The sequence below is a fragment of the Triturus cristatus genome, chromosome 1_1 (genome assembly GCF_964204655.1).
Source record: "Triturus cristatus chromosome 1_1, aTriCri1.1, whole genome shotgun sequence".
NCBI classification, from domain to species: domain Eukaryota; kingdom Metazoa; phylum Chordata; class Amphibia; order Caudata; family Salamandridae; genus Triturus; species Triturus cristatus.
Window position 1 is genome coordinate 694,385,566 of NC_140579.1, and position 15,226 is coordinate 694,400,791.

The following is a 15,226-nucleotide window of genomic DNA, read 5'->3' on the forward strand; positions in this document are numbered from 1 at the left end:
GGGATTCGGGGAGCCCTGACCAAGGAGGAACGTGAGAAGAGGCGGCGACAGAACCAGTGCCTGTATTGCGGCAAAAGCGGTCACTTCGTACGGGAGTGCCCTGTGAAACCCTCAAAACCAAGGCCAAAGAGACCTTTTGCCCTTCCGATTTCCAGAGGAGACTGGTCGGGAAACGAAGAAACCCAGTAAACGAAGGGGTCCGGTTACTGGGTTCGTCATCCATCAGGAGACCAACCCCAGGTAACGGCGTCAGTTGCCGTCATTTCGGAGTAGAAGTCACCCTACAAACACGATCAGGCCACGGATGGCAGGTGACAGCCCTCATCGATTCTGGAGCTACAGGCAATTTTATCGATAACCAGTACATGGCTAGCCTAGGGATGACAGGGGTACCAAAGAAGACGCCGGAGGCTGTGAAAGCTGTGGACGGGACGGATCTCACCTCAGGGCTCATCCGTTTCCAAACCGAACTTCTTGAGATGTCGTTCAAGAACAGCCACACAGAATCCATTACCTTTGATGCCATCGACGCACCGCAATTCCGCCTGATTCTGGGTCTTCCATGGTTGGCGGCCCATAACCCACGGATCGACTGGGTGTTCAGGGTGGTGCACTTGGATTCGGAGGGTTGTCAGTCTCACTGTTACCTCCGGTCGTGTACTCCCGGCTCATCAGGTATACAAGCTCACGTGTTGCCCCTTGCCAATACGGTCTTATCCGTACATGGAACGATACCTGAGGCGTACATGGACCTAGCCGCGGTGTTCGACAAAAAAGGGGCAAACACCTTACCACCGCATCGCAGCTTCGATTGCAGAATAGACTTGATTCCTGGCTCGAAGCTGCCCTGTAGTCACATCTACGGAAAAGGAAAATGAACACCTTCGTATGTATCTGGACGAGTACTTACGCAACGGGTTCATCCGCCACTCAAGATCGCCGGTGTCGTCTCCCCTCTTTTTCGTGGCAAAGAAGGAAGGAGACTTGAGAACGTGCATCGACTTTAGTGCGATGAATGCCATCACGGTAAAAAACAGATACCCGTTACCGCTGATCACGAACCTACTGGAGCAAGTGAAAAACGCCAGCATTTACACCAAGCTGGACCTCCGGGGGGCGTACCATCTCGTCAGAGTCCGAAAGGGAGATGAATGGAAGACCGCATTTCGGACCAAATACGGCCTATACGAATACCAGGTCATGCCTTTCGGACTCTGCAACGCCCCGGCGGCCTTCCAGTTCTTTATCGACGAGGTACTGAGGGACTTCATCGACCGGTTCTGCGTCGTCTATATCGACGACATTCTGATATTTTCCACTACCCAAGAGGAACACATCCAACACGTAAGCTCCGTTTTGCAACAACTGCTACACCATGGGTTGTACGTCAAGTTGGAAAAAAGCGTCTTCCACACCACAGCCGTTGAGTTCCTAGGACACGTCATCACCCCAGAGGGGGTTACCATGGATACTAAGAAAACGGCAGCAATTCAACAATGGCCATCCCCTACGTCGGTGAAACAGGTACAACGGTTCCTAGGGTTCGCGAATTATTATCGCCGCTTTATCGAGGGGTTTTCGAGGATCGTCACTCCCATCACTCGTCTTCTGCGCAAAGGGGTCCGCTTTGAATGGAATCACGATGCAGAACAAGCCTTCCAAGCCTTGAAGACTCGGTTCTCTACGGCCCCCATCCTGCTACATCCGAACCCAGAACGGCCGTTCGTAGTGGAATCCGACGCCTCCCAGGACGCCCTGGGTGGGGTGCTGTCCCAAAGAGATACCAAGACAGGCTTGCTGCACCCTGTGGCGTTCTACTCAAGGAAACTCCAGCCGGCAGAGCGAAACTACACGGTTTCCGACCGTGAAATACTAGCCATAAAGGCCGCCTTCGAGGAATGGCGCCACCACCTCAAGGACGCGAGACACCCCATAACCATATTCACGGACCACAGGAACCTCCAGTTCCTCCGTTCGGCGAGGGCCTTGACCGCTAGGCAGCTACGGTGGACCTTGTTCTTTAACGAGTATGAGTTTCACATCACCTACCGACCTGGTAAAAACAACGCCAAAGCGGATGCTCTGTCACGACTCACAGAAGCCGAAGAAACCCTACCTACTGACGTTCCTACCCCGATCATCCCGAACCGTTGTTTTCTGGGACTAGTCCTGTCTTTGGGTTTCTTATCCCAGCTGCGTGACGACCTACAACAGAAGGCCGTCTCGTCATGGATAGGGGAGCATAAAGGGCTCACCGCTACAGATGGGTTTCTCTACCAGGGAGACCGGTACTTCCTGCCTCTACCGAACCTCCAAAAACGAGCCTTGTACATGTGCCATGACCACCCTCTGGCCATTCACCCTGGCCGTCAGAAGACGAAGGACTTGCTCTCACGTCATTTCTGGTGGCCCACCCTAGACACTGATGTACACGCCTATATCGCACGGTGTGCCGTCTGCGCTCAGGGAAAGGGTTCATCTCAGCCCTCGGTGGGGTTGTTGCAACCTATTCCTGTGCCTCCGTACCCGTGGCATACCATATCCATGGACTTTGTGGTGGAGCTGCCCAGAACAAAGTCAGGATTCACCACCATCCTCACCATCGTGGACCATCTCTCCAAGATGGCCCATTTCGTCCCGTTGGAGAAACTACCCTCGGCGGGTGCCTTGGCTGGGATTGTCCTACGCAACGTAATTTGTTTACATGGCATTCCGTCGGTGGTGATCACGGATAGGGGCTCCCAGTTTGTGTCCAAATTTTGGAATGAGGTGTGTCGCATCCTGCACATGGAAGTACGCTTATCCACGGCGTACCACCCGCAAACCGATGGCCAGGCCGAGAGGACTAACCAGACCATGGAGCAGTACCTCCGATGTTTACTCCTGTCCGTGGAGGACGATTGGTCTGAAGTCCTTTGGTTGGTGGAATTCGCCTATAATAACAGCAGACATTCCGCAATCGGCATGTCCCCGTTCTTTTGTCTCCAGGGACGGCACCCCCGAACGGCCCCTTGGGAGGACCCTTTCGCCAGTCCTTTGCCCACTGTTCAGGCGTATCATGGGTTCCTTCGCGACCTGTGGCAACAAGCCAGGTTTGAGCTGGCAAAAGCTAAGGAATCATACAAACTGTTCGCGGACCGGCACAGACGAGCCGAGCCCCAGTTCAAGGTGGGTGACAGGGTATGGGTGTCCCTACAGCACGTTAATGCTCATGGTTCCAAGAAACTGTTGCCCCGGTTTGTGGGGCCCTACGTCATCGCTAAAGTCATCAACCGTGTTGCCATGAAGGTCTCACTGCCACCTCACATGAAATGCCATCCGGTTTTCCACGTTTCCCTCCTGCGGGCTGCTCACCCGGAGTGTGTTACCTCAGCTCCTCCTCCTCCTGTTCTTCGTGGTGACCACATCGAGTATGAGGTCCGGGCCATTCTTATGTCCCGTAGGACCCGGGGCCGGCTCTTCTACCTGGTGGACTGGAGGGGTTATGGTCCGGAGGAAAGGTCGTGGGAGCCACTGTCGCATGTCCTCCACGCCTGCCGGCTGGTTCGAGCCTTCCACTTGGGTCATCCTGGCTGTCCTCGGCCTGCCACCCCGGTGTGATCCGCCGGCTGCCGGGTGGGGGTCCTGTTTGGTGGTGGGTGCTGTCATGGTTCCGCGAGCCGCCCGCCACTCGAGAAGGAAGGTTAGCGGTCTAGTTCTTGCGGGACGACAACGGAAGTCCGAAAGACTCACTTCCGGTTGGTCGCGCATAATAGCCGGGAACTCTGGCTACTGACCGCTTTGAATTCAGGTCATCGCCACGGAAGGAGAAGACGAGTACCGCCGACGGAAGGACGCGGCTGCGGACAACCACGATACAGGTACTGTCTTCAACCAAAGGCGCTTCAAGGTTAGGAGAACGGCGGTCCTTGCCGTCTCAGCCCGGAAACGCATTGCTTTCCACGGCGCACCAGAAAAGTGCATTGGAACAGGCGTTCTTACCCTCTTTATTATTTGCGCAGAAGCGCTGGTTTTGGTTCTCATTATTTTGGTTCCTGCTCTGACCTAGCTGGATTGGGCATGTTATAATTTGCGCAGGAGCGCTAGTTTTTGTTTCTCTTGATTTTGACCAGACAGCGGAGGCCAGTTACTCGCACGCCCTCACACCAGGTAAACCAGGGTCTCATAAGCACGACACAGAAATGAGGAAGGAGAAGGAACGTGCAGAACGCTAATAGTGTCCCCTTCTTTCCCTCACAGCGTGTGTCCAGCGCCATCTAGACCTTGCGCCTATCTGGCTTCTACCCCGGGTACCCCCTTCTCCTAGACGGAGTTACACCTCGACTAGGGCAAGGTGGGGAACGGGGTGGTGGTTCTTGTCGCCTCTGCAGGAACATCCCACCCAGCAGACGGTAAGTCGTGGGGGGACCTCTGACATTCTGACTACGACAACTGCAGTAAGGTGTGCTGGTGTGAAAAACTGGGTGCATGCAAGTCATACTCTGAGAGTTCCAAATCCAAAGGATGGGACTGGGAAGGAGTATTTTGAAGAGTCAGATTCCAGTGATGATGCGGAGACTGAACCAGTGAGAAGGAAAAAGAATCCTGAAAGGGGGGAAGGAGAAGGAGAAAGAGAGTTAGGTGATTCTCTTTTCTTTCCAAGAGAGGCTTCAAGAGAAACATTGAGAGTTTCAGAGGAGAGATCGGATTCTGTAAGAGTGCCTGAAGTTCCAACAACGAGTGGAGAAGAAAGAGGAGAAAAGAGCAATTCCACAGAGACTACTCCTGAGTCAGATGAGGAGGTTGAAAATGTTGAAAATCCACCTGAGATTACTCCTGAAGAAGTAGGGTCAGTAGAAGATAGAGAGGGACAGATTGCGGAAGACCCCCGAGGAGGTGTAGGGAACATTCCTGATAAGCTAGGTGAAGGGACAAGTAGACAGAAAGAAGATTGCGTGTCGGAGACTCGAGGAGGGACAGAAATAGGGAAGTTTCAATCGGTGGAGGGAAAGAAGTCTGTGGAGCAAAAGAGAATTGTTGAAGAACAAGAGGCAAATGAAACAGAATCAGATGAAAGTGAGAATGAGAAATCAGAGGGTCGAGTTCTGAGAAAGAGAACTTGGATCGGAGAAAGAAATAATAAAGAAGTGAGACCAAAAAGGGTTGTAAGAGGAGATCTTTGGCCTAACAGGATAAAGAGGCTGAGGTACAGACTGACACGAGCAAGTGCAAGTTCAAGTTCAAGTTCATCGAAAGCTGAACAGGTGAACGAGGTGTCCAGTCAGAATCAAGCAAAAGGTGAAAAACAAAAGGTCTCAAAAGAACCAGAGGAGATCAAGAGAATAAGAAAACCTAACCAGAAGTATAGGTCACCGGAATGGACGTACGTGGCACTGTCTGAAGGTGAAGAGGCAGAAAGTCAAGGAAATCCAGAGGGGACCGTACGAAAAGTGGTTGAGGAGGAGAAAACTGTTGGAATCCTGAAAGTTATCTTGACTGACATTGGAGAAGAGTCAGATGCTCAGGATGTTGAAGATCTGATACAGTTTGATGTTGCTGAAGAAGAAGTGAAAAGTGATGAAAATCCAAATTGAGTGAACTGAAGGAGTCACTTGGAGAGGAGTGAAAAGAAGAAAATCTGAAATTAGCTGCTTGAAATAATCTAGAGTTCTAGAAATTCAGTAGTGGAGTAGCAGAGGCTAAGTTAAAAGACACTGCCGAAGTAGTAAAATGGCTAACACAGAGAATAATCAAAGTAGATGTGCCTTCCTGAAAAGATGGTGTAGAATGTGCTGCTGCTGTACAGGATTATTAATGCTACTATGGAGTGTACTTGCTTTACTAGTTACTTTTAGAGTTACAATAGACACTTTTGGAATACATACTGAAAATGTGACTAACATAGAGAAGAGTTCACAGAAAGTAGTTCCAACTAGAATTAGTAACATTTACATACATAAAGATAGGTCAATTAATGATTTTTCTAGCAATGTTTTTTCGAAGTTGTTGTACGAATACGTAAAGACAATGGAAGTTAGGGATTGCTACGTTTGTATGCAATTACCTGCATCCGTTTCAGAGGTTGTTACTTATCATCATTTACCAGCTACGTATGGAATTTCATGTAGTGTGTTAAGTAGTGTTTTTTATTTGTTAGGGAAAATAGATTATGAGATGTCTAACAAGGATAACATTTTTGGGCAATTGCCTATGAATAAGAAGCTGAATCCAGCTAAAGAGGCTAACATTTTTGGTGAGATTGTTATTGAGACAGAAGAATTAACATTAGATTACATTTTTAGAAACAATTTAACTTGCAGTTTGAAAGAAGAAGAAAAGGCTTTCCTAGACATGGTAGAGAAAAGGAGAGTGAGCATGCATGAAAAGGCAGGGAAATTTAAAATGAGTGAGACAATATGGGATATTAAGATGGGAAAGGAGTTGAGGAATGGGGCCAGTCCAACTTTGGCTTTAGATGCAACACAGAAGGGTAAACTGTGCATTACCAGAAGGAAATCCCAATATGATAGCTATTTTGTTGGGACTAGTGAGTGCCATGATACATACTTTATTGCAACAGGATGGGGTTTTAAAGGTGGAGAAGATCCAGTTTTCCCGGGAGTGTATTATATTTGTGGGAATAAGGCTTATTACAGGTTGCCTGACCATTGGTATGGCACATGTTATGTTGGCCTGGTCTTTCCGAAGATTTTCCATATAGATAAGATAGAAGATGTAGAGCACATTAATCTACTAACACGTTTTAAGAGAGAAACTTGGTCAGAAATTGTAGGTGATATTTTTGGAGCTTTAATTCCAGCAGTGGGAATTTCATTAAATGCATATGGAATTCGGAAACTGTCAACAGTGGTGGATCGCTTATCGACAAGTACCGCTGGAGGGTTTCGTTTGGTAAATACGGAGATGATTGCCGTACATGCCATGTCTATGCAAAATCGACTTGCCCTTGATATTCTATTGGCCAAAGAGGGTGGAGTCTGTGGAATGCTGAAAGTTCAACATTGTTGCACTTACATTCCTGACGAAAGCAAAGATCTAAAGGTCTATATCAAAAATATTACTGATTTGCATTAAAAATTAGTACCACTGGAAGCTGAAAGTGTCTGGACTAAATTAGCTAATAAGATAGTTGCTGTTAAGAGTTTTATTGCTAAGATAGGTAGTACCATTATTGGTAAACTATTATTTCCTTTGACATGTGTGATTGTTGCTTTATTGATACTTAGATTAGGGTGTTTGTGTTCTAAAAACAGGGGAGGGAAAAAGAAAATAATTAGGCAGAATACTGAAAAGAAACAGAAGAGGTCAAAGAGAGACCCACAAGAAATAGAATTAGAAGAATTGAGGGAGAGTGTTTACTTGGAGTCAAAGAGGGATGATGAAAGAGAGTCTGGTGTGTAGTGTTGTAAAAGACATTTCAATTTCTCCTAAAATGGGGACTAAATTTTTTTTTTTGGGTTGGTTTTTGTGGTGATATATATCACCAAAGGGGGGATTGCTGGAGCAGGGTTTTCTATTGAAAAATTATTGAGATTTAAACTCCAGTTTTATGTTTATATGTCATAATTAAATTACTGATAATTAATCATTAATTATTAATTTTGTTTGAAGTTTCTGACTAATCAACTTTACTAATGAAAGAGATACACGCGGGAATGCATTTATGTTGCTTTATTAATACGGGAACTAAATTGTTGAGCGAATTAATTAAATAAGTGTCGTAAAAGTGCTATTTGTTTTTGTGATTGCGCTTTGAATTAACGTACTTTAATGCTTCTTTATGTCGCAGAAGGCTAGATAATTGCATACACATAAGGGTATTAGTGGGTATTAACACTGTATTATCATTACAATGTATTAACGTTGTTTTGTATTTCTTTTAATTAAGATGGTCCGTTTTGGCCTAATCCAAGATGGCCGCTATTTACAGCCTGCACTCGAGTGATTGAAATTTGACAAGAGGCCTCGCTGAACATGGTTGGAAGTCACCTGACCACAGCCTCTGTCTGTATTAAACGTTTCCGTGAGGACAGCAGCTCCAGGCTCGCTGCCAATTGCCCTTGGAAAAGAATAAAGCCACAATGAACTCTGATAAACTTGTGGTGGCTTCACTATGGTTCCGAGGAAAAGTATTCATGGATGTATCATTTTTTAGTTTGAATTTCCTTCTTCCGTGTTTTTATTTTTGTGATTTTTCTGAGCGGAGGTTTTCTAAATGTTGCAAATCAACATCCTTTCCTGCTCGCTCTGCTCAGCGGCTCAACGGACGTTTAGAGTTTGTTTGTTACTTTTATTTTGTTAGTTTCATTATAAATATTGTTAGACTAGAGAGGGTGTAAGGCCACTTCTTCCTGAACCTATGCTCGAGAGGATCGACGCTGATTGAGAGGACGGCAACTCGGGAGACTTTACTGAGAGACCTGTCCTGACCCATTTAGCTAGAATAGGTAACTATGAGAATAATGATACTGCGAATGATTGACTTTCCTTTGAACTAATTTAGTTAAACAACCATTTTGTTTGAATTACAGTGTCGGGTGGTTATTTCTTTGTCATTTATTGAGTTTCAAATGTATTTCCTGTGTTTAAAATCATGACTCAAGACATATCTTTAAGGTCGCATTGACCTCGCATTAGATGCAGATTGGTTTAGGTTTTCTCTTGTATCTTCAGTGTGGATAGAGTAATAGTTATAAATGTTAGTGTGATGGGCCCTAGCGTATGATGAGTGTATGTGCGTGTGACTGTGGATTTACTCTGTCCGTGGAAGTAGGGAGAAATTATATGCGCCGATCTGCAGCACTCCCAACCCTGTTCCTGTTTAATAGCTCTCCCATGAGTCATTGAGCTGACAAGCTCGTAGATGAAGCACCCGCATGCCTGTTAGAGGTACCTGACCTGAGAAAGATGTTGGCACCCTACTTAGCAAACTCCACATTTGAAAGACTGTAATCTCTACTGATGATGGTTAAAGAACCAGAAGCACATGTCTAGAGATCAGCACTATCTGCGCCAACTGTGACGAAATACTCGAACACTCTTGAAGCAAGCAAGTAACTGAAACTGCATTTATCACAATGCCAGGGGCGAAGCTTGCTGGGAGGTGAAGCGGTGTGCTCCCACCCCTGTTCCTGTTTAGTAGTACTCCCATGAGTCATTGAGATGACGAGCTCATGGATGAAGCACCTGCATGCCTGTGAGAGGTACCTAATCTGAGAAAGATGTTGGCATCATAGTCAGCAAACCCCAAATTTGAAAGACTGTAATCTCTACCTATGACAGTTAAAGAACCAGAACCATGTGTCTAGAGATCAGCACTATCTGAGCCAACTGTGGCGAAACACTTGTACACTCTTGAAGCAAGCAAGTAAATGAAACTGCATTTACCACAATGCCAGGGGCGAACCTTGCTGGGAGGTGAAGCGGTGTGCTCCCACCCCTTTTCCTGTTTAATAGTACTCCTGTGAGTCATTGAACTGACGAGCTCGTGGATGAAGCACCCGCATGCCTGTGAGAGGTACCAGACCTGAGAAAGATGTTGGCAGCCTACTCAGCAAACCCCAGATTTCAAAGACTGTAATCTCTACTGATGACGGTTAAAGAACCAGAAACACATGTCTAGAGATCAGCACTATCTGCGCCAACTGTGGCGAAACATTCGAACACCCTTGAAGCAAGCAAGTAACCGAAACTACATTTACCACAATGCCAGGGGCGAACCTTGCTGGGAGGTGATGCGGTGTGCTCCTACCTCTGTTCCAGTTTAATAGTACTCTTGTGAGTCATTGAGCGGACGAGCTCGTGGATGAAGAACCCGCATGCCTGTGAGAGGTACCAGACCTGAGAAAGATGTTGGCAGCCTACTCAGCAAACCCCAAATTTCAAAGACTGTAATCTCTACTGATGACGGTTAAAGAACCAGAACCACGTCTCAAGAGATCAGCACTATCTGCGCCAACTGTGGCGAAACACTCGAACACTCTTGAAGCAAGCAAGTAACCGAAACTGCATTTACCACAATGCCAGGGACGAACCTTGCTGGGAGGTGAAGTGGTGTGCTCCCACCACTGTTCCTGTTTAATAGTACTCCCATGAGTCATTGAGCTGACGAGCTCGTGGATGAAGCACCCGCATGCCTGTCAGAGATACCTGACCTGAGAAAGATGTTGGCAGCCTACTTAGCAAACTCCACATTTGAAAGACTGTAATCTCTACTGATGACGATTAAAGAACCAAAACCACGTGTCTAGAGATCAGCACTATCTGCGCCAACTGTGGCGAAACACTCGAACACTCTTGAAGCAAGCAAGTAACTGAAACTGCATTTACCACAATGCCAGGGGCGAACCTTGCTGGGAGGTGAAGCGGCATCCTCCCACGCCTGTTCCTGTTTAGTAGTACTCCCATGAGTAATTGAGCTGACGAGCTCGTGGATGAAACACCTGCATGCCTGTGAGAGGTACCTGACCTGAGAAAGATGTTGGCAGCCTACTCAGCAAACCCCAAATTTCAAAGACTGTAATCTCTACTGCTGACGGTTAAAGAACCACAAAACACATGTCTAGAGATCAGCACTACCTGCGCCAACTGTGGCGAAACACTCAAACACTTGAAGCAAGCAAGTAACTGAAACTGCATTTACAACAATGCCAGGGTGCGAACCTTGCTGGGAGGTGAAGCGGTGTGCTCCCACCCCTGTTCCTGTTTAATAGTTCTCCCGTGAGTCATTGAGCTGACAAGCTCGTGGATGAAGCACCCGCATGCCTGTGAGAGGTACCTGACCTGAGAAAGATGTTGGCATCCTACTTAACAAATTCCACATTTGAAAGACTGAAATCTCTACCTATGACAGTTAAAGAACAAGAACCACGTGTCTAGAGATCAGCACTATCTGCGCCAACTGTGGCGAAATACTCGAACACTCTTGAAGCAAGCAAGTAACTGAAACTGCATTTATCACAATGCCAGGGGCGAACCTTGCTGGGAGGTGAAGCGGTGTGCACCCACCCCTGTTCCTGTTTAATAGTTCTCCCGTGAGTCATTGAGCTGACAAACTTGTGGATGAAGCACCCGCATGCCAGTGAGAGGTACCTGACCTGAGAAAGATGTTGGCATCCTACTCAGCAAACCCCAGATTTCAATGACTGTAATCTCTACTGATGACGGTTAAAGAATCAGAAACACATGTCTAAAGATCAGCACTATCTGCGCCAACTGTGGCGAAACACTCGAACACTCTTGAAGCAAGCAAGTAACCGAAACTGCATTTACCACAATGCCAGGGGCGAACCGTGCTGCGAGGTGAAGCGGTGTGCTCACAACCCCTGTTCCTGTTTATTAGTACTCCCATGAGTCATTGAGCTGACGATCTCGTGGATGAAGCACCCGCATGACTGTGAGAGGTACCTGACCTGAGAAAGATGTTGGGAGCCTACTCAGCAAACCCCACATTTGAAAGACTGTTAGCTGTACTGATGACGGTTAAAGAACCAGAAACACGTGTCTAGAGATCAGCACTATCTGCGCCAACTGTGGCGAAACACTCGAACACACTTGAAGCAAGCAAGTAACTGAAACTGCATTTACCACAATGCCAGGGGCGAACCTTGCTGGGAGGTGAAGCGGTGTGCTCCCACCCCTTTTCCTGTTTAATAGTACTCCTGTGAGTCATTGAGCTGACAAGCTCGTGGATGAAGCACCTGCATGCCTGTGAGAGGTACCTGATCTGAGAAAGATGTTGGCAGCAGAGTCAGCAAACCCCACATTTGAAAGACTGTAATCTCTACTGATGACGGTTAAAGAACCAGAACCACATGTGTCTAGAGATCAGCACTATCTGCGTCAACTGTGGCGAAACACAAGAACACTCTTGAAGCAAGCAAGTAAATGAAACTGCATTTACCACAATGCCAGGGGCGAACCTTGCTGGGAGGTGAAGAGGCGTCCTCCCACCCCTGTTCCTGTTTAATAGTTCTCCAGTGAGTCATTGAGCTGACAAGCTGGTGAATGAAGCACCCGCATGCCTGTGAGAGGTACCTGACCTGAGAAAGATGTTGGCAGCCTACTCAGCAAACCCCAAATTTCAAAGACTGTAATCTCTACTGCTGACGGTTAAAGAACCACAAAACACATGTCTAGAGATCAGTACTTTCTGCGCCAACTGTGGCGAAACACTCGAACACTCTTGAAGCAAGCAAGTAACTGAAACTGCATTTACCACAATGCCAGGGGCGAACCTTGCTGGGAGGTGAAGCGGTGTGCTCCCACCCCTTTTCCTGTTTAATAGTTCTCCCGTGAGTCATTGGGCTGACAAGCTCGTGGATGAAGCACCCGCATGCCTGTGAGAGGTACCTGACCTGAGAAAGATGTTGGCATCCTACTTAGCAAACTCCACATTTGAAAGACTGTAATCTCTACTGATGATGGTTAAAGAACCAGAACCACGTGTCTAGAGATCAGCAAAATCTGCGCCAACTGTGGCGAAATACTCGAACACTCTTGAAGCAAGCAAGTAAATGAAATTGCATTTATCACAATGCCAGGGGCGAACCTTGCTGGGAGGTGAAGCGGTGTGCTCCCACCCCTGTTCCTGTTTAATAGCTCTCCCATGAGTCATTGAGCTGACGAGCTCGTAGATGAAGCACCCGCATGCCTGTGAGAGGTACCTGACCTGAGAAAGATGTTGGCACCCTACTTAGCAAACTCCACATTTGAAAGACTGTAATCTCTACTGATGATGGTTAAAGAACCAGAACCACGTGTCTAGAGATCAGCACTATCTGCGCCAACTGTGGCGAAATACTCGAACACTCTTGAAGCAAGCAAGTAACTGAAACTGCATTTATCACAATGCCGGGGGCGAAGCTTGCTGGGAGGTGAAGCGGTGTGCTCCCACCCCTTTTCCTGTTTAATAGTACTCCTGTGAGTCATTGAACTGACGAGCTCGTGGATGAAGCACCCGCATGCCTGTGAGAGGTACCTGATCTGAGAAAGATGTTGGCATCATAGTCATCAAACCCCAAATTTCAAAGACTGTAATCTCTACCTATGACAGTTAAAGAACCAGAACCATGTGTCTAGAGATCAGCACTATCTGCGCCAACTGTGGCGAAACACTCGAACACTCTTGAAGCAAGCAAGTAAATGAAACTGCATTTACCACAATGCCAGGGGCGAACCTTGCTGGGAGGTGAAGCGGTGTGCTGCCACCCCTTTTCCTGTTTAATAGTACTCCTGTGAGTCATTGAACTGACGAGCTCGTGGATGAAGCACCCGCATGCCTGTGAGAGGTACCAGACCTGAGAAAGATGTTGACATCCTACTCAGCAAACCCCAGATTTCAAAGACTGTAATCTCTACTGATGACGGTTAAAGAACCAGAAACACGTGTCTAGAGATCAACACTATCTGCGCCAACTGTGGCGAAACACTCGAACATTCTTGAACCAAGCAAGTAACCGAAACTACATTTACCACAATGCCAGGGGCGAACCTCGCTGGGAGGTGAAGCGGTGTGCTCACAACCCCTGTTCCTGTTTATTAGTACTCCCATGAGTCATTGAGCTGACGAGCTCGTGGATGAAGCACCCGCATGACTGTGAGAGGTACCTGACCTGAGAAAGATGTTGGGAGCCTACTCAGCAAACCCCACATTTGAAAGACTGTAAGCTGTACTGATGACGGTTAAAGAACCAGAAACACGTGTCTAGAGATCAGCACTATCTGCGCCAACTGTGGCGAAACACTTGAACACACTTGAAGCAAGCAATTAACTGAAACTGCATTTACCACAATGCCAGGGGCGAACCTTGCTGGGAGGTGAAGCGGTGTGCTGCCACCCCTTTTCCTGTTTAATAGTACTCCTGTGAGTCATTGAACTGACGAGCTCGTGGATGAAGCACCCGCATGCCTGTGAGAGGTACCAGACCTGAGAAAGATGTTGGCAGCCTACTCAGCAAACCCCAAATTTCAAAGACTGTAATCTCTACTGATGATGGTTCAAGAACCAGAACCACGTGTCAAGAGATCAGCACTATCTGCGCCAACTGTGGCGAAACACTCGAACACTCTTGAAGCAAGCAAGTAACTAAAACTGCATTTACCACAATTCCAGGGGCGAACCTTGCTGGGAGGGGAAGCGTTGTGCTCCCACCCCTGCTCCTGTTTAATAGTACTCCCATGAGGCATTGAGCTGATGAGCTGGTGGAAGAAGCACCCGCATGCCAGTGAGAGGTACCTGACCTGAGAAAGATGTTGTCATCCTACTCAGCAAACCCCATATTTCAAAGACTGTAATCTCTACTGATGACGATTAAAGAACCAGAAACACGTGTCTAGAGATCAGCACTATCTGCGCCAACTGTGGCGAAACAATCAAACACACTTGAAGCAAGCAAGTAACCGAAACTGCATTTACCACAATGCCAGGGGCAAACCTTGCTGGGAGGTGAAGCGGTGTGCTCCCACCCCTGTTCCTGTTTAAAAGTACTCTCGTGAGTCATTGAGCTGACAAGCTCGTGGATGAAACACCCGTGTGCCTGTGAGAGGTACCAGACCTGAGAAAGATGTTGGAAGCCTACTCAGCAAACCCCAAATTTCAAAGACTGTAATCTCTACTGATGATGGTTAAAGAACCAGAAACACATGTCTAGAGATCAGCACTATCTGCGCCAACTGTGGCGAAACACTTGAACTCTCTTGAAGCAAGCAAGTCACTGAAACTGCATTTATCACAATGCCAGGGGCAAACCTTGCTGGGAGGTGAAGCGGTGTGCTCCCACCCCTGTTCCTGTTTAATAGTATTCTGTGAGTCATTGAGCTGACAAGCTCGTGGATGAAGCACACGCATGCCTGTGAGAGGTACCTGACCTGAAAAAGATGTACGCAGCCTACTCAGCAAGCACCACATTTGAAAGACTGTAATCTCTACTGATGACGGTTAACAAACCAGAAACACGTGTCTAGAGATCAGCACTATCTGAGCCAACTCTGGCGAAACACTCGAACACACTTGAAGCAAGCAAGTAACTGAAACTGCATTTACCACAATGCCAGGGGCGAACCATGCTGGAAGGTGAAGCGGTGTGCTCCCACCCCTTTTCCTGTTAAATAGTACTCCTGTGAGTCATTGAGCTGACAAGCTCGTGGATGAAGCACCTGCATGCCTGTGAGAGGTATCTGATCTGAGAAAGATGTTGGCAGCCTACTCAGCAAACCCCAAATTTCA